At 37.1% G+C, this 18,713-nt stretch overlaps 1 protein-coding gene across 1 annotated transcript in view; it reads right to left on the reverse strand.

The window, feature by feature from the left end:
- The window catches only part of arhgap24 (Rho GTPase activating protein 24), a 149,062-nt gene extending 139,386 nt beyond the window's left edge, over positions 1–9,676 (reverse strand). Inside the window, exon 1 of the mRNA XM_051677115.1 lies at positions 9,262–9,676. The gene's annotated coding sequence lies outside the window, so the exon portion shown is untranslated. The remainder of the gene's footprint in view (positions 1–9,261) is intronic.
- Between the last annotated feature and the right edge of the window lie 9,037 nt (positions 9,677–18,713).

Raw genomic sequence — 18,713 nt, forward strand, 5'->3', positions numbered from 1 at the left:
TTGTAATTAATGGTGAATGTGGCAACTAGTGAAACTTCTGTGAAGACAGCACCAAAAAAATGTGAGTTGACTGTTTTACCATCACCCCACACTCTATAAATATGTTCATTATTTGAGACATAAGCTCAACTGAGTTTGGCTAAAGTGCTGAAGCTAGCAACAACACCGCATGCATTTGAAACATCACTTCCGTCAGCTAAAAAACAGCGTAGTAAAAAGTGCTACACTTTGAAAATTCATACACTAGATGGCTGAGTGCATATGGTGTAAGAGCGCAGTGCATAGTGTGTCATTTGGGATATGGCTATTACCTTAGCATATTAGCATCATCAGATGTTATGTAAAATATGTTAATATATGAATCTGTTGCAATAAAATGTAGACTATTATAGTTAGTCGAGTCAAAACAAAGCTCATGTTAATTAGCATTAAATGAGCATTTAAAAATAATGCTAATCTGGTGTATTAATTCTCTTAAAACCACAAAGAGGAGGGAACTCTGTGTGGTCATGAATTCTTTATATTTTCCCCTGTACTTTGTTTATATATGTGTGTGTGTGTTCTAAAACAGGCACGTTGGAGGCTTAACTCCAGCCATCTGTCTGTCTGTCTGTCTGTCTGTCTGTGTTTCATTCTGACAGCTGTTGGTCTCTTCTATCTGCACCTCTTGACAGCTAATGCTGTCTGCTATTGCTGAGGGCCACACTCAGCCCAACTGACCATGAAACACACTCTGGTACCACACCAGAGTGCACCAGGACTATTGATGTGTGTAAAAAGACATACGGAAAGATATTATAAAGGGAAGAAGGGACAAAGGAGAAGACAGCATTATGTATTCAGCCATTTTATGACCTTATGTGTCAGATTATGTAACAAGATTTTAGCACAGAAAAGAAATGGCAAGAAAAAAACATGGTGTTCTGACTTCAAGAACACTTTCAAGAAGAATAACCCTAGACAAAAATCCTAAAGGAAAGCTTATGAAATGGCCAGAACTAATCCTAAAGGGATCAAATAAGAATCAAATATGGTTCTTGAGAATGTGGAAAAAATAATTGGAAAATGGGAATTTCAGTTTATCCATTAGAATCTTATTTGATCCTTCTAGGATTGATTCCAAATTATTATAGATACTCCATTAGCATTCCTTAGCAAAGAGTTTTTGAGAAGGAAAAACATAATTCTTTAATATGAGCCAACATTATGATGTCATAAGGGTGAACCATTTCCTCACCTCTCAATGACATAAAAAAGCATATTTCAGAAGAGAACAGAAATAGAAATGGTTGCATTTCTCATTTCTTCGCTAGCATTGGCATCTACAGTTTCCGCAGTCATTTCAAGAAAATAAAAATTTTTAGATGCCGTTTTTTAGGCTAGATGTGGCAGGTTTGCTTATAAAGTTAAAGGGATAGTTCAAGCAAAATTACAATTCTGCAATCATTTACTCACCCTCATGTTGTTCTGTTGTATTTTTTCTTTTTTTTTTCTTTCATGGAAAACAAAATGAGTAATTTAACCAACATCCTGGCTGCTCTTTTCCATACAATGAAAGTGGATGGTGACTAGGGCCATCAAGCTCCAAAAAGTTAATAAATAAATAATTATGATAAAAGTAGTCCTGACTATTTTGACAAAAAGTTTTTATTTACTAAGTAGTGAATTACAAGGAATCTTTCTTGGTACTTTTGTGGGTGTGTTTTGTTATTTTTGGAGCTTGACTGTCCCAGTCCCCATCAACTTTAATTGTATAGAAAAAAGCAACTTCTTAAACATCTCCTTTTGTGTTCAGTGGAAGAAAATAAAATCATACGTAACAACTAGGGTGAGTAAACTATAAGAAAGAGGCCATAATGTCTGTTTAATATATTGCAAATTACAGGACCTTGTGTGTAAAAGTGTTGTTTTTTCTGTTAAACTCGAATTATTTGAGCTGTAAAGTTGTTTAAATCATAATTTTTACAGTCGTTTTAGGATTTTAGAGTTTACAGGGTTAAGTCATCATTGCAACGAAGTTGTAAAATTGAATATAACTTCATATAGAAAAGGTTGGTAAACTCTAAAATCATGTCAACACACAAAACATTTCTGGTAATCAATGTTATTCTACAAATGCTGTCAATTGAGCTTCACTTGTATTGAACCCAGAATATTCCTCTAACTTACTGCCACAAAGTTCTCTAGTTATTAAAATAAATTCCTCTTGAGGAATCTTTGTGTGATTGTACATGTACATCTGTACAAAACAAGACATGATGCAAGCATATGATTGTCTGCCTCATTTGGGGAAATTTCAGCAGAAGTGAGTGGTAAGTTCACAGGCGGTGGCCTCGGAGGTTGTTTAAAAATAAATAAATCAAGGAACCAGATTCGATAAAAATAGAAAATATGGAAGCAAAATGTTGATTAATGATGATGGTGATGATGCTATCACAGTCTTTATTTTGATTGGCTTAATAGGTACATATCATCAGTGCTGATTGGCTGAATGTCCAACCACAGTTCAATGGATAGGAAGTCTTCTGCAGTACCAGCTGATTGCAAACTTTGCTGCCTCTCTGTTTGTAGGTTAAACTTTTTACCTAGTTTTTTCAAGTTGGGAGATTTTTTCTTAGATCCAAGCCCTCCATTGCCTTCACAACTAGGTGAGATCTTTTGCCAAGGCTAGAGGACTTTGCAGACCAAGATACAACAGATTTCAGTAGGGTTCTTACAGGCTTTTAAGATAAAGTTTGGGCTTATTTTGACATAGTCAAAAACAAAAAGTCTCATCTTATTGTGCTAAAGCAGGTAGATAATTTTAGGTGTTAGCAGTCAGCCATAAGCGAGCTCCACTCAATGCCCGCTGATAAACAGACCCATGTGCCTGCCTCTTCAGACAGAGCCAGACAAGCCCGGAACACAAACACAATCATAGCTTTGGGTCATCGAGGGTTTGATGGGGAAAATGAGATGATCAGTCCTCTAAATAACCACAGTGATGTCTCTTTCTCTCTCTTTCTTTCTAATCAATTTTTCTCTAGATGAATACATCTCAAAAATATCCCTACCCCTCTTTCTGTGTTAGATAATGTTCTTCCATCAAAGTTAAAGCACTCCTTTAGAGAGTAGAGAGAATAGAGCTGTGCATATATGTGTATGTTTTGTGTCTTTAACTTGTTGAAATAAGGTTTGGAGATTGAAATGCGGTTTGGACATGAATCAGGGCATGGCTTTATATAGGAAAGAAAAAATTCAAAGTAAATCTCTTTAACATCTCACTTTTGTCTTCTAGACAACAATGAGATTATGCAATTCTTTAAAATATCATAGACAGCAATGGCCCTTATTCATTAAACATGAGCAGATCAAATTTGTTTGAAATGCTAAGACTGGGTAAAAACGATGCATCACGATCTTCATTTGAACAATCTTGATATAGATTCTTTAATCCCAAAATAAATCTTTAAAAAAATGTCTGTGATTAGCCACTGGCTGGTAAATGTTCAGATTTCATACACCAGTAACTGAATAGTATATTGGAGAAGAAGTTCAGCATCCTTTTACAGTATGTTGAAAGTGAAAGTTTGGTTTGTTCCGTGTAATGTGTGTCAAAAAGACAAGATCCACGCAATCCATTTGTCATTAAATAATGTCCCTTTTAATACCTGTTCTGTTCTTTACAGTCAGTTGTTGATCAAAAACAACAAAACATAAACATTTAATTCTAATCACAAATAGCTTGGATGAGGATAGAAGCCATTCTTGTCATCTTTCATTATTATGTGCTCATTTACAGATGCTCTTTACAGAACTGCCGCACAGAAAAGACAGCACCTATTTTTAGCACCTGCTCTACAAATCAATGTAAATATTTGAACTGTAAATAGTAAAAAAAAAAAAAAATGTATGCATTTAACCATAAACATCTTACCAAATATAATTTATGCAATATAATATCACATGTATTGATGAAATACATAGATTTGTACATTTTTAAAAGGCTAAAATGTACCAAAATGATGAAAAACAAATAAAATATAATTTGCAAAATTTATATTTTCACAATGTACCTTGTAAAAAAAGTCCCCTGTATAATTAATAGCATTAGCTGGGAGAGAATTTCTTTCAAATTTAAGCAAAATGGACATTATTACTGAAACATACCCAAATGAATCAGAATCGGATTGAGAGCTTGTGAATCGGAATAAAATCAAATCAGGATAACTGAATCAATACCCAGCCCTAGTTAATGCTTTACATAAATTGTCCCATTGAATTGAACTGGACAATTTACATAGAAATAATTTTTACTAACGATTTACACACAAATTAGTTCTGGTCATGTTTCATGAATAAGGCCCAATGAGATTAAAGGTGCACGCCTAAAGAAGTTTACTCCTAAAGAAGTGAATATTCATTTTGAAACATAGGTATAAAATCATGAGCAATCACATGAGATGAAGACTACAGTCATATCAGTACTCCATATCAGTAACCTTATAAAAGTTGTTTTATTCTACATGGAGAGGGTCTCCTCAGAGGACTGCCATGTTAGAATCACATGACCAGCCAAATACTACAGGCTTATTCTCAGTAACCGCCTTGATATTGGACACTTTCACTCTTGGATTAAATTAATCATGAATGTGTACAGTGAATTTCTACAATGGCATCCGTAACTAAAAACTGTGTACATCCACGCTGCTAGGTGTCACTGTAGGTCCAAGATGACTCAAATGCAAAATTTACTGAGTGCACCTTTAAATGGAGATCAAGTGGACATTTTTGTTGTATTGTTTTCTTCCTGTCAGATGTTTTACAGAGAAAAAGGCCCTGGTAATCTCACATGTCTCCTCTAGAATTTCAGAAGAGATCTCAACAATGTCTCAAACTGCTCAGATTCACCAACATCCCATTGTTTGCAATCAACAGTCAGAGTTTTCAATATAACTTTAAACATTTCTCGTCAAATTCTTCCAAGACTAAATAATTCAAGCTACATAAGATGTATAGTTCTATACTCTTTCTGAGTGCCAACAACTGTCTCATTTCTCATTGAGGAATTTTTAAGCTTAGACAAAGCTGATACTTTTAATGAAACTTAACTCCTTAAGAAAACTCCATAACGCCTTTTGAAACCATGAAAAAACAAAAACAAGAGCAGTATCATTTAAACACAAAATAATTAATTGTGTTTGCTAAATGTATACACGCAAATGCACTTTTAATCGGCTCAGGATTCAACATTTCCCATTCTGTTTCTGAAATATCTCTGAACTGTGTGTTCCCTTCTGTTCCAGATCTCATCACTCCAGTGAGCTGACAGACTGTTGTTCATTCCTGTCTTTTCTTTTCATTGGTTTCTGTCTGAATTTCTATCTACCTCACTCTTTGTCTCTCTGTTGCACACCACCTCTATTTGAACAAAACCTGAGATTGAATCTTGCCTAAGTATTGTAAGTCACTATATTCATGAAATGGAGAATCACATTTTCCTTGATATTTAGACATATAAGAGGTTACTGTACTATAGAAACATACTGTAAATTTCAGAACTCAAAACTTCCTCCCCAGTCTAAAAAGAGCATTTATAGTTGCCACCCTGCTGAAATGTCTTGTTTTGAAATCTGTCTGTTCATGACGTCATGAAACATTGCTCATTTGTATTTAAACAACCCACAACATGTGTCATCGCACCTTTGGCCACGCCCACTGGCACGCAATTCAAGTCAAGAGAGCAGGCCTTCCGTGGCTAACTATTCCTAACATAACACCTAAGGGGGACCCATCTGGACTATTTTGGATTATTTTTTAATATATTCATGCACTAGACAGACATCTTTCACCGCTTGATACATATCTCGTGCCGCTTTTAAAAGACGCGGTGTCAAGTTACAATTCTGAAAGGGAGAAGCAATTCTCTTTCATTCAGCTGCTGCCTGTGTTGCTTTGAGCACAAACACAGCATGGATGCGTTCTTTCGCTCATCTGCGCTATTTTTAATTGTTGGTGTATGTAAATATAGGACGTCTTTGACAATGGACGTCTTTGACGATGGACGTCTTTGACCTTTCGGTGTGTTTCTGGCGATGTGCACCTCAGTGCACCTACAGTATGTATGTGCGTAATTTCACTGTTCTTTGGACTATGTGTGTGTGTTTTTTTCAGCTCATGTCAGCATGGATTGCTTGTGAACAGACAAAATACAATTCAAGCTTTGCAAAGGAACTGTTATTGAAAGAGGGAGCAGTTAAAAACACTTCAAAACCATAAGTACACCATTTAATTCATGAATATTTCAAATGTCGTGACTGTTTGATAGTTTATGGTGCTGAGTGTTAAAAGTTGTGTTGAGATGAACAGTTTAATATATTCACATGCAATGTGTTGGATGTGCTTTATGTGTAAACCCTACAGTTTTGTTTTATAATGTTCTTCCGATTGAGTTTGCTGAATTTGAGGGGCTGCATGATGTTAGCCAATCAGAAAAGTGGGCATTTACGTTGAAGTTTTAAGGAGGCACTTAGGCCAAAACCGAGCGTTTCAGACAGAGGGCCAAAAACAGGGTGTAAAATGATCATTTATTACTAAATTGTGACTGTTTTGGTGCAAAAAACGTCTCAGTTACTGTCGTATCCGCCGTTCCGTCGATGTAGTGACACTAGGGGTCGCTCTTGAGAGCCCCGAACACCTCAGATCTTTTAAAAAATGCCAATGAGAATTGGCGAGTGGAATTTGTATGCCACTCCCCTGGACATACGGGTATAAAAGGAGCTGGCTCGCAACCATTCATTCAGGTTTTGTGCTGAGGAGCCGAGACAGGGTCCCGGCCATTTCAGCGGGTAGTACAGCGTTGTGGCAGGGGGGACACAACGTCTCGTTCCCTCCATCAGGGAACGGAGGTTACGACAGTAACCGCGACGTTCCCCTTCTGTCACTCACTTGACGTTGTGTCGATGTAGTGACACTATGGGTCCCTATATGAAACGCCACGACTAGCTGAACCATGTTACGTGGATTGCCGGTGTAGGTGCAAGCAAGCTGCTGCGTGTGTGGTAGCAGGTACACCGGTCTGCATGTAGCCTCCCCCAGTGCCCCAAAAAACGTTGTATTGTTCCCCACATCCCTGGGGGGGGGAAGTGACATATCTAGTATGGAAGCAGGCCGCGCTATGTTTTCTCTACACAGAGTATTCAGTTATTCGTCTGGGGCCATTTTAACGCTCAATATATGCGGCGGAGAAGGCGTTCTTTTCCTATCCTATTCTTTCAGGGGGAAAAGACCCTGCAGAGACCACATCCTGCTGGAGGGGAGGTAACATGTGGCAAGCACATCATGTGGGCTCAGAGATGCCACGTCGAGGAGCCTCGCTTCGTCTCGAACTCGTGGCTGCGCTGAGGGGACCCTCGAAGCACTTACCTTGCTCCATATACCCGGCGTCGGGGGGGTCGGCGACGGGGAAGGAGGGACTTTTTGACCATCCTTGTAGTCCGTCACAACCACCTGGCCATGGGTGTGAGTGTGGTGCGACCGGACGCGCGAAGGTGGGGGGCCTGCGTTCGTGGCGTCTAAGTCGCAGATAGTTCACAGTTATGTTGTTTAAAGCGAATATGATTTTCTTTCAAACAAAAGGTCAGTTTTGTTCTTTTCCATACAATGAAAGTGGATGGTGACCAGCAGAGATCGTTACTCAAATCTAAGGGAGGAATTCACTAAGAATGAATTGCGCCCTGGTTTTGTGCCCGATTCACTAAGGGAATAATGCAGAGCAGGCAATGGCACAATTTGAAATTCTGTTTGTTGAATGGTTGTACTTTATGGGAATAAAAGTTGGTTTCGTATGAGCCAAGTCGTACGATATCTAACGATTTTGCCATCTGGTACAAATTATTATATGTTTTCATGAGACTATGTTGGACTTGAGTTGGACTCCATGTAAAAGACATTACTTGAACTCGTCAGAGACTTCTGAAAATGTATGAACCAATGACTGTCAAGCTCCAACTAGGACAGAAAAAAGCACCATTATTTTACTTTATAGCTTTATATATAGCTCTAGAAGACTTGGAACATAGTGCATGAGTAATAGGGACAACTTTTAAGGTGCTTTTTTTTTTTTTTTTGGTGCTTGACAGTCATTGGACACTTTCCACTTTCATTGTATGGAAAAGAGCCAAAAATGTCCTGTGTTCCATGAAACAGAGTAAAATCTAAATGACTAGAGGGTGAGTAAATGATGACAGAATTTTCATTTTTGGAATTTTCAACAAACATAGACTCTGCATTTCAATGGAAAAGGAAAACGCCTGTGCTATTTTAGCACTTCTCTGACAAAAACACTGAAACACTTCTGCAAATTCTAAAACTGGAACAGCTGTAGAAGATTTGAAACTGGCTTTGTCGAATGCTGAGGACTGTGGCACTAAGGAAAGAGGTTTCTTCAAAGGTACAGCAGTAGAAAACAGACAATATCGTCCATGAAGTTTCAAGATTTTAGGTTTATGTTATATATAAACCTGTGGCGTGATAATATATGTTGCAATATAGTCTCTCTTTTATGTGATCATAAAACTGCATGAATAAATATTAAGTAGTTTTAGTATTAAATGTTGTTTAAAATAGTTTCAGGTGAAGTATGCAATGTCAGACTGCATGACACTGCTGTCACTGCTTGACATATCATGTCATTCACCCAAATATGCAATATACATATGAGTAATGTTTTTATTTGGTGACTTACAGTAGACGGCTAGTTGCAACAGTGATAAGTGTTTACAACAGAAAGAGACAAATTACAGAGCAACTGATAAGGTAAAATAGATAACTGCATCACACACACTGATTATAGTTCATTATGTGTTTCTGTGGCTATGACACACACACACACATACACACAGATCTAAATTTGATGATGACTGTTTATTAAAAGAAACATGACCTCTACATAACAGCCTGACAAAACATATACATTACACACATATGCGGTCATTCAGTGCGAAAACACCTGAAAATTTAAATTCTGTCATCATTTACTCATCTTCATGTTGTTCCAAACCTGTATGACTTAATATCGTCTATGGAACACAAAATAAGATGTCAGTCACCATTCACTTTCATTGCATCGTTTTTGTATTTAATTCTGCCAAACATCTCTTTTTTGTTCCACAGAAGAAAGTCAGTCATATGGGTTTGGAACAACATGAGGGTGAATTAATGATGAGAGTATTTTTTTAACTATGCCTTTAACACAAACATAAACAGCATAGAAAGTCTTACCCTTAAAAACTGCTATCCAGAGAACGTCCACACAAATGCTGTCCAAAACAATCCAGTATATGACTCAGACCTCGAAGACAAACAGCCCAGCAAAAAGTCTGTAGCCGTATCTTTAAAATCAAAGAGCTACATAGGGCAGCTGTGAATAGAAAACAGAGAGAGCGGATCGGAGGAGAGAGACAGAGCTGTCATAAACTTTTCTCCTGACTGCTCACACCATCTGCATTCAGGAGTCTCTGGGGTAACGCCAGCCTCCCTCAGCTCTCAGGACGTCCACAGGGGGGGCTCCGAGTTCAGCCCCTCGACATACACACAAAACATACACACTTCGAGAGAGTCCTCACACACACTACATGAACCTTTCAGATAAAGTGACGTCCCTTTCTCTCCCACACACACATACAATGGGAAAAGAGACCGCAGGAGGATTGCGACCTCAGGGAGAGAGAGAGATAGAGAGAGAGAGAGAGAGAGAGAGAGAGAGAGAGAGAGAGAGAGAGAGAGCTTGTTTGAGGAAGTGTGAGAGGAGGGGAGCTTTACACACTTCTTACACACACTCCCTCCTCGGTTTCAGATTCCATACACACACACACACACACACACACACACACACACATACAAGCATGCATGCTCTTGTCCTTTATGCACTCTCCCTTAATATACACATACAATATAGTTCTCAGTTATGTTTCGTTTAACTATGGACTATGTCTCATGTTACTCCTAATTTTAGGAAGAATAAAGATAGAAATAAATGAGACAGTTGCTGACATACAGTAAGAGTATATCAATATTCAATTATCGTAGATAGCATTACTCAGAACATTTGGTCTTTGCAGAATCTGATGAGAAATGTTTATATTAAAATCTGGATTCTCTTTGATGATAGTATCTTGGCAAATCAGAGAGAACATTTTTAGACATAATTTAAAATATTTTTTAAACTCAACGTAGTCTCAAAGAATGATGTTACTACACCTACATTTATGAAAATTATCAACTGATAGAGTGATGCACTTACGATGCAAAGGACTTGGGGTACCAGTCCTAAAGAAGTTGATTCGGCAACTGCATTTTTATGACACTATCAATTAGGTTTAGGTTTAAGGTTTATGGTAGGGAGGTAGGTAGGTAAAGAGACTAGTTCATGCTTTGCATTAGATCATAAACGTCAATATCATCAACCTAAATGCACAGACATCCACACATTTTCACACAAAAACATTAGCCGTCTGTAGTTCAAGAATCATGTTCCAGTCAATGTCAATGATTCCACATGGACAAAAAAACACTACAGCAAAAACAAACAGCTTTAGCATGGCAAACAACAGCCATGTTGGATCAGGACTGATGAATGGGACAGACACATCTCTGAGCCTCATGATTCACATCAAACCAAATTCTAACTTCTAACCAAGTTGACAAAGTCTTACAGGGCCAATCTCAAGAAAGCTGTCAAAAAAATAAAATAATAATAATAATAATCTGGGTCATATTTCAAATTTTGCATGAAGGCAAAGGACACTATTTTTACACTGCAACACATTTTCTCACTCATGATTTTTGTCTTGTTTTCCAGTCAAATTATTCGAACATCCTTAAAATGAAATACACTCACTGAGCACTTTATTAGGAACACCTGTACACCTACTTATTCATGCGATTATCTAATCAGCCAATCATGTGGCAACAGTGCAATGCATAAACTCATGCAGATACGGGTCAGGAGCTTCATTTAATGTTCACATCAACCATTAAAATGGGGAAAAATGTGATCTCAGTGATTTGGACCGTGGCATGATTGTTAATGCCAGATGGGCTGGTTTGAGTATTTCTGTAACTGCTGATCTCCTGGGATTTTCACACACAACATTCTCTAGAATTTACTCAGAATAGTGCCAAAAACAAACAAACATCCAGTGAGCGGCAGTTCTGGAGACGGAAACGCCTTGTTGATGAGAGAGGTCAACAGAGAATGGCCAGACTGGTTCGAGCTGATAGAAAGGCTATAGTAACTCAGATAATCAAACTAAACGCAGAATAGCATTTTAGAATGCACAACACATCGAACATTGAGGCCGATGGGCTACAACAGCAGAACACCACTTTTTTGCCTTGTTTTTAGCCTAACCTCACTAAATTGAGATAATTTTGAAAGCAAGGATTAATATCTCATGTGAATTTGCTTCTCAATTAAATAGGCCTATGTCTTGTTTTACGGATGTTCAAATATATTTTACTGTAAAGCAAAACAGTTTTATCACACTTTAATCTAAATTACATCCAAATCATATGAAGCATTTGAAGACAAATGAACCTTTATTTGTACATTCCCAGTCTCTCTATAATGTTGGCTGGCTGGACAACTCTATACTATATTTGATTAAATCAGATTCTGTAGTATCTAGGCTGAATCAGACTCTAAATTACTTTAGTTTATTTAAACTCTGTTGGAATTTGACCGAAAAACTGCCTATAGTATTCCCACCTAACAGGGAACATTCCAACAACTTAAGATAACATTATTTAAAGGTTTGGAACAAATGTTGTAAATAAAACATTAATGGAATATCCTTATAATGTTATTAACCTTAAATAATGTTCTACTAATGTTAAGAAAACTTGGGGACATTTTCATGTTCCCACAACCACAATGTAACCTTTGGAAAGAACATACATTTGTTTGCTGGGTTTATGACTTAATGAGACTCTTTAGTATTCAAACTGAATCTGAGATCGATTCTACTATCTATGTTTCTTTTTGTAGCACTTCAAACACATATCTCACATCTGACACCTGACTACATTTCTGTGCATCTCTTTCCCTGAGTTCCTTATCAAACCAATCAAACATAATGTGGCAGAAAGGGTGGGGCTCCATAACCCACTTAAACTAAAGAAAATCTCTGTGCTACGAAAATGTATTAAAGAGGAAGTAGTGCTGTAATCCAAGGTGGGAAAACAATCTCAGTGCTGGAAATGAGAAAATGTCTAAGCGAGCTTAAATCTAGTGTCGTGTGAGAAAGAGGATTATCTTAAAATGAACACGTGGGTCAGAAATTGTGCAGACGGGTTGTGTACATTTTAGATTGGAGCTTACATGAGGGAGAAATTGTATGGATTGCCAACAAACAAATTGATTTTCATTGGCTGACGTGCTTGTCCGATTCTCCTGATCTATTTACTATATAGTTTTAGCCTCAGAGGGTACACCATATTGCACACAAAACTGGAAAGCCCTTTCTCGATCTGGCAAGCTCTCATCTGGATGGTTTAAGGGAGTAAGGGAAAATAAGTTTATTTTTCTCAGTCAGCCTTGCTATCCGCGACTATTTCCTGATCTATATATAATACAGATAAGTACAGTATATAGGAAATTTCCTATTTCCCAAATATAATACAGATACCTTTAAGTGAAAACTCTTCGGTTTCAGAATCTCGTTCCCCTGTCAAAGAGTTGCTTCTGTTTATCAGCACAGGATGCATTTCTATAGCTTGAGGTGTTTGTTTCAATCTTAGCCTCTGCGGGGATTTTGACAGGATTGCAGCACAGTTTCAAGTTGATCAAGTCAGGCAGGAGGAAAGGTGTGTGTGTGTGTGTGTGTGTGTGTGTACCATGTTTATACTACATTGTGGGGACTGTGTGTGTGTGTGTGTGTGTGTGTGTGTGTGTGTGGGCAGGTTTAAGTGGTTTACGAGGACGTTTTTTAAGTTTACAAACTGGTAATTACAAGGGTATTATGCTATAAATGTGGTTTATGAGGACATTTCTAGTGTCCCCATAATTCAAATCACTTATTGAAAATGTAAAAATGCAAAAAGGTTTCTTTGAGGGTTAGGTTTAGGGGTACGGTTAGGGTTTGGGGATAGAATCTGTAGTTTGTACAGTATAAAAATCATTATGTCTATGGAGAGTCCTCATAATGATAGCTGCACCAACGTGTGTGTGTGTGTGTGTCTGTGTGTGTGTGTGTGAGTGTGTGTGTGTGTGTGTGTGTGTGTGTGTGTGTGTGTGTGTGAGAAAAAGATAGAGGCAGGGAGTGATGGCTGTTGCAGACTTTTATTACTGTTGGTGTGAGTTATTAGGGTTTTTCACAGCTTCTAGACCGACGTCTGCCACTGTGTTAAATGCAGTTTATTAGACTTTTTTGGCCCATCATCTTTGAAGAGCATTTGTATGTGTCACAAACATGGACATACAAACATTACAGCTATTTTATTGCCCTGGGTATCATTTGAAAGAAATGGACTGTGTGCCTGTAAGACTGTGAGTGTCTAATGCTTAAAATCCCTTCAAAACAACTACACAGTAAACCACAAAACTACACCCAACATGGAAAGTTCATAAAAAATGTAATCTCCCATTTGGGCAACGTGACAGCAAATGCAATAAATGTGAAAACTTTGGCAACATTTTTGCAAAAAATTTTTTTTTTTTTTTAATTATGCTCTTCCTTACATGAACTGTACCACTGCAGTTCTGAAGTGAAATGTCCAGTGTGTGGCACTGAAAGCAAGTTAAATTAAGTTTCCTCCCAAACAGATGAGGTTAATGCTCTATTGAGTTGTAAATCAACAAAACCGACCTCCCCTACCCAAAACCTTAAACCTAAACGAAAGTGTCATAACAAGCAAATGTGAGATGAAAAAGAAATGCTCTGTAGAGTTTTAAATCAACAAAACCTTCCTCCCTACCATAAACCTTAACCTCCTGAGACCAGAGCGTGTCTGCTGTGTGCATTTTACATTTCCCTTTTTGATTTGTAACTAGTAGCACCTAATAATCATGCAAAAAAAATAAAATACTAATAATTCTAGAGCAAATAGTTTTCCTAGAAAATTATGTGCACGTACGTGGACAGTGGGACTAAGTTGTGAAATTTTAAATAATACCAAGCTATAGAAAGTCACAGTTCAGTCAAATTGTTTATTATGTTTCCAAGAGTGTTGGTGTATGTTTATGAATGTTACTGACATTACAGCTGATTTTCTGTAAAGCTGCTTTGGAGCAGCGTGTATTGGAAAAAAGCACAAAATAAATAAACTATATAAATAAAAATTATTTGACTTGATTTGGCTTTTATGTTTAATGATTTTCTACTTTGGCAACAAAATCTCAATGTTCTCTCTGTGCACTGTCAAACAAACAAGTGACAGCCAGTACTGAAGAATTATACCAATCAGATATTAGCATAATTATTTCTGCACAGTAAATATAGGATTTCTAATGAAAACCTTGTGCTATTGTACACATTAGTGTACATTGTGTTTAGCAGCGTGGCGTTTTGCGATAAATCTCCCAAAGTTTAAAAATGTCATATCAGATGAAATTACAGACTCAAATCTTTTGACTCAAACATGTTTCAATGTAAAAACCTAATTAGGTTTCTTACCAGATGTAGTTTTGTTGGCGTTTCTCCCAAAGGCAAACTCCGCTGTGATCAGTGCAATATTGTTTTGTCACATGACTCCGTATGTCGAAAGTTTAACCATTTACTGACAGCACAGAGTCTCCTGAACTGAGATCAGTCAGTTTAAATGAAATAAAATTATGCATTTCGTATAGTGAAGCCAAAATACAACATACACGCATGTGTACGTGCAGGGTCGCACAAGGTTAAATCTAACCAATAGTGTCAGAAAAAAGCAAATGTTACATAAAAAAAGAAATGCTGAACTATCAATCACATAATTTTGTGGTGCTTCTATGATACTTTTGGCTCATGTTTTCACTCACGTGCTCTTTAGGACTCGTACCAAGTCCTTTGCACTGCAAGTGCAACGCTCTTTCAATTGAGCTACAACATAAGTTGATCACACTGATCAAGATGTAGTTGGTTATTTCATGCAAACGTTAAAATGTATAGACTTTGAAGTCATGCACTAATAGTAAAAGTGTTTAGATGTCATAAGATAGCATTGTGTGAGGAATAGGGCGAAAATTACGTGTTTATGAACTGATAATCTGTCATTTTACTCGTGATTTTTGTGAAAGGGAATAAAAGTCATTGTGGTTGTAGCGCCTCTAATGTTCATTTCACCAGGAAACTGTCATGATACGTACAAGTCACATAACTTTTATTTTGCAGAAATATAGGTATAGTAACATGATTCTACAAGACAAGGCTGAAAAACAAGTGTGACACTATACTGTTTGATCTTAATCTGAATCCATTTACCTGTACATTAACATGTATTCATTTAGCAGATGCTTTTATCCAAAGCAACTTGCAAGTGAAGAATCCAAGTCTCTCTTTAGGGTGACATGACACCAAATGTAATATATGTGAGAAACAAGTGTAGCAGTATAATCTCATTTTGATCTGAATCTTAAACCTGAATCTCGATCTGGGTTTGAATCCAAATCTGAATCTGGCTTATACCATGTATTTGAAGGTAATTTAACCCTTAATCTGACTACATTTTTTAAGATAGCTTGTATGATCCTCTTAAACAGAATATTAACGGTCATGTACGGTGTTTGACAACTCTTATATACATACACTTTAAACCACTTAAATAGCATGTAGAAAATGACTTAACATGCACTTGTGGATTTGATCGATTTTCCCTTTGGGACTAACATTCAGAGCGTTTTACTCTACAGCACAAACATTTGGTTGCATTTATCACACTGACCTGTTTTATGGCTCATTAGGAATTAACATTTAACAACATTAACTCTCTTCATACCAATTAAAAGCCAACAAAACACCTCCAAAACAAATACTTATTTTGGAGCTGTTTGTTCTGGATAGAGGTCTCAAATTTAGTTAATTTAAGCTGCACTGACCTTAATGAAAAATCAAAAGCATAAACATCCTTATTATGCCATTAAAAATATGAACTTTATCCAGATGGAAATGCACCATGTTTCAATGGAGTTCCATGCCATCCAGTCAGGGTTCCAAAACTCTGTGTCATAATTAATCACTGTGGTTACGCTGGGCAGCCATGCTAGATGGAGTGCATAGGTCACCCACTGAGCAACAGCTGCTGATATTTATTTCGCCACAAAGCACAAGGATAGACAGAGGTCACAGAACTTACAGAGATCATCAAACTGTTGCCATGGTGACAGGTTTTCCAATTGGACAACTTTGGAAAGTCAGAGTCATAATGGAAGTTTTGATTTTTTTGTACTTTTGTGGCACAAAGGTTCTTTATGTATCGAACCCCGTTTGTATACAGTGATACATGCATTCATGACTATACTATGATGGCACATTTCATTTCATCATCGAATGAGTGGCCCAAAGAGCTTTGATATTCTTTGAATCCATCTATCAATACATTATCAAGTTTGTTCTCCCTTTGAGCCCATAAGAACACCCCCTGGGCCTCTTTTGTCCAATGCACTTAGTGAGCTGTAGATTTAACCAGCACACTGGCCCTATAAAAAGGAACCACAAGTAGGCAGCATGGCCCAAATCTGGAGAGAGAGGCTCTTCCGGTCTGATTTAATTGAGGAGGGTGATGTGTCCAAAACAGTTGGTCAGATTCAATCTCATCCCTGTGTTTGTGAATGGATGTAGGAGGTGATGGCAAACATATGGCATGTTTGTTCAGGGCATGTGCCTTTGTAATTAAATGCTAAAATAATAGATGCGTTACTGCAACCTGATCAGCCAGGCATAAAAGACTGACAGCTGGGCTGGCGGAGGATGTTTAGCAGGGTTCTGCACCAGTTAGATTAGAATTGTGAATGCCTTTAAAAGGGTTAGAGAGGGACAACACAGTCACCATTTACTTTCATTGTATGGAAAAAGATGCGATGAAAGTAAGTGAAGACTGGGTACGGAGCCCCTTAGAGGACAGGGAGCAAATTTGTTTTCTGAAATTGTTTTGCGTTCTCTTACATAAAGCTTTATCCATCCCTTACAAAAATGTATAGTTGCACTATGGTATTTGTAGTAAAACTATAGCCACAACATTAACCATATTTAAAAGGATAGTTCATCCAAAATGAAAATTCTCTCATAATTTACTCACCCTCATGCCATTCCAGATGTGTATGACTTTCTTTTGTCTGCTGAGCACAAACGAATATTTTTATAAGAATATCTCATCTCTGTAGGTCCATACAATTCTCAAGTCTGATTTATTTAGTGGAGATTGATAGTAAAAAAGGAATTAAATATTGATCTGTTTCTCACCCACACCAATCATATCGCTTCTGAAGATATGGATTTAACCACTGGAGTCGTATGGATTACTTTTATGCTGCCTTTATGTGCTTTTTGGACATTCAAAGTTCTGGTCACCATTTACTTGCATTGTATTGACCAACAGAGCAGAGATATTCTTCTAAAAATTTTCATATCTGTTCAGCAGGAAAAAGAAAGTCATACACATCTGGGATGGCATGAAGGTGAGTAAATTATGAGAGAATTTAAATTTTTGGGTGAACTATCCCTTTAAATATTGTATATTTTAGTAATCATAATATAGTAATATAGTATAGTTTATTTCACCATCTCAGTAATACAGGAAAACCAAAACTAAGGTAATAAAAATCATTAATCTGATCAAATATGAAAAATCAATAAAACTAATTAATAAACACACACACACACACACACACAAGCACACGGTGTTACTGTAATAAAAAGAACCTTTTTATTTTTTATTTTTTTCATAGTTTTAGTTTTCCTTCATTATTAGTATGGTTTTACCACAAATATTATGGTTAAAATATGGTTACTGTAGTAAAACCATGGTTCATTTTCATGAGGGATGGATAAAGCTATTGTGAGGGGAACCTAAAATAATTGTGGGGGAATGCAAAATTTATTGTGAGGTGATGCAAACTATTCTGAGAGAATGCAAAACTTTTGGTGAAAGAACGCAAAACTATTGCGACGGAACGCAAAAATACTTCAGAAAATAAATTCCCTCCCTGTCCTCTAAGGGGCTCCAAAACTGAGACTGAAATTCTGCCTAACATGTCCTTTTATGTTCCACAGAAGAGAAAAAGTCTCACAGGTTTAATACAACATGAAGGTGAGTAAATAATTTCAAAATGTGAATTTATTTTGGTGAACTGTCACTTTGGTCATGAATAAGCTCTGCCACACATCCCAAAGTAAAATCATCAATTTAAAACCTCAAAAAAATAAAGGGATAGTTCACCCAAAATTGTAATTCTCTTATCATTTACTCACCCTCATGCCATTCCAAATGTGTATGACTTTCTTTCATCTGCTGAACACAACAAAGGTTTTTAGAAGAATATCTCAACAATGTAGGTCCATACAGTACAAGACAACGGGGTCCAAAACTTTGAAGCTCCAGAAAGCACATAAAGGCAGCATATAAGTAATCCATAAGTGATTTAATCCATGTCTTTTGAAGGGATATAATCTGTTTTGGGTGAGAACAGACCAAAATGTAACTTTTCACTATACATCTTGCAATTGCAGTCTACTGGAACAATCATGATTTCAAGCTTG

Source organism: Myxocyprinus asiaticus, chromosome 38 (genome assembly GCF_019703515.2).
Source record: "Myxocyprinus asiaticus isolate MX2 ecotype Aquarium Trade chromosome 38, UBuf_Myxa_2, whole genome shotgun sequence".
Taxonomy (NCBI): domain Eukaryota; kingdom Metazoa; phylum Chordata; class Actinopteri; order Cypriniformes; family Catostomidae; genus Myxocyprinus; species Myxocyprinus asiaticus.